The sequence below is a fragment of the Neophocaena asiaeorientalis genome, unplaced genomic scaffold (genome assembly GCF_003031525.2).
Source record: "Neophocaena asiaeorientalis asiaeorientalis breed wild unplaced genomic scaffold, Neophocaena_asiaeorientalis_V1.1 scaffold801, whole genome shotgun sequence".
NCBI lineage: Eukaryota > Metazoa > Chordata > Mammalia > Artiodactyla > Phocoenidae > Neophocaena > Neophocaena asiaeorientalis.
This window is the reverse complement of record NW_020174376.1, coordinates 718,812-721,126: the sequence shown is the minus strand read 5'-3', so window position 1 is coordinate 721,126 and position 2,315 is coordinate 718,812. Positions and strand designations below refer to the sequence as shown.

General features: G+C 39.3%; 1 protein-coding gene across 1 annotated transcript in view; it reads left to right on the top strand.

Annotated features, from left to right (window-relative positions):
* The window catches only part of TEX11 (testis expressed 11), a gene marked incomplete at its 5' end in the record, with an annotated part of 152,850 nt that overhangs the window by 2,631 nt on the left and 147,904 nt on the right, over nt 1–2,315 (top strand). The window lies entirely within an intron of this gene.

Here is a 2,315-nt window from a genome sequence, read left to right as displayed (position 1 = left end):
CTAAGATGTGGACTTCCCTGATGGCGCAGTGGTTAAGAATCCGCCTGCCAATGGAGGGGACATGGGTTTGATCCCTGGTCCAGGAAGATCCCACGTGCCGCGGAAGCAACTAAGCCCATGCTCCTCAACTACTGAGCCTGCACTCTAGAGCCCACAAGCCACAACTGCTGAGCCCACGTGCCTAGAGCCCGTGCTCTGCAACAAGAGAAGCCACCACAATGAGAAGCCCGCACACCACAATGAAGAATAGCCCCCACTAGCCGCAACTAGAGAAAGCCCACATGCAGCAACAAAGACTCACCGCAGCCAAAAATAAAGTGACATTTATTTTTTTTTAAAATAAACTAAAAATAAAGATACTAAGATGTGATTCATCCCCATTGGGAGTTTACAGTGTAGGGAAATGACATCACTGATATTAAGATATAGGAAAGTATAATTTATTTTAACATGAGGAGCAAGAAAGTCAGAGGGTTTTATTTCCTTTAAAAATTGAGGTATGGAGCACAGAGGATTTTTAGGGCAGTGAAAATACTTTGAATGATACTATAATGATGGACGCATGTCATTATCCATTTGTCTAAATCCATAGAATGTACAACACCAAGAGTGAACCCTAATGGAAGTTCATCAGTTGTAACAAATACACCATTTTGGTAGAGGATGTTGCTGATGGGGGAGGCTGTACATGTGTTGGGTCAGGAGGTATCTAGCATATATCTGTACATTCCTCTCACTTTTGCTGTGATCCCAAAACTGCTCTTAAAAAAAATCTTTTAAAAACATTGTGGTGTAATAAAAATACAAAAAAAATGTAGTAATATTTTTTTCTTTATACAAAACAGTCCAGGTTTACTGTAGAAAATTTGAAACCACAGATAAGTTTTTTAAAAAGAATAGTTATTCTTAATCCAATCACTCTTAAAATTTTATATATTGCCTTCTAATCCATATGCATTTGTCTGTGTACGTAAGAAAGGACGTACTGTTTTAGTGGATTTCCACTTCCAACCAAAATGTAAGAGACCTGGTTGATGTCCTTGCCTGAATAACACATTGCTCCCTCTCCCTACCTCCAAAAAAACAAGACAAAATACATGAAAAAATGGTTTTCAAGACACTGGACATTAGGCAATGGAGAGTGATATCTGGTAGATAGGAAATAAACAAGGTGAGTACTGCAGTTGTTCAGCTTACTACCTTGAGTTTCCAGGCTGTAGCATAGGAATAGAAACTGAAGTGGACTATGACATAAATCACAGTAAGATCATTTTTGACCCACCTCCTAGAGAAATGGAAATAAAAATAAAAATAAGCAAATAGGACCTAATGAAACTTAGAAGCTTTTGCATAGCAAAGGAAAGCATAAACAAGATGAAAAGACAACCCTTAGAATGGGAGAAAATATTTGCAAACGAAGCAACTGACAAAGGATTAATCTCCAAAATATACAAGCAGCTCATGCACCTCAATATCAAAAACACAAACAGCCCAATCCAAAAAGGGGCAGAAGACCTAAACAGACATTTCTCCAAAGAAGATGTACAGATTGCCAACAAATACATGAAAGGATGCTCAACATCACTAATCATTAGAGAAATGCCAATGGAAGCTACAATGAGGGATCACCTCACACCAGTCAGAATGGCCATCATCAAAAAATCTACAAACAATAAATGTTGGAGAGGGTGTGGAGAAAAGGGAACCCTCTTGGCACTGTTGGTGGGAATGTAAATTGATACAGCCACTATGGAGAACCGTATGGATGTTGCTTAAACTAAAAATAGAACTACCATTTGACCCAGCAATCCCACTCGAGGGCATATACGCTGAGAAAACCATAATTCAAAAAGAGTCATGTACCACAATGTTCGTTGCAGGTCTGTTTACAATAGCCAGGACATGGAAACAACCTAAGTGTCCATTGACAGATGCATGGATAAAGAAGATATGGCTCATATATACAATGTAATATTACTCAGCCATAAAAAGAAAGTTGAGTTATTTGTAGTGAGGTGGATGGACCTGGAGTCTGTCATACAGAGTGACGTAAGTCAAAGAGAAAAACAAATACCATATGCTAACACATATATATGGAATCTTAAAAAAAAAAGGTTCTGATGAACCTAGGGGCAGGAGAGGAATAAAGACACAGATGTAGAGAATGGACTTGAGGACATGGGAAGGGGGAAGGGTAAGCTGGGACGAAGCGAGAGAGTGGCATGGACATATATACATGACCAAATGTAAAATAGATAGCTAGTGGGAAGCAACCACATAGCACAGGGAGGTCAGCTGGGTGCTTTGTGAGATGA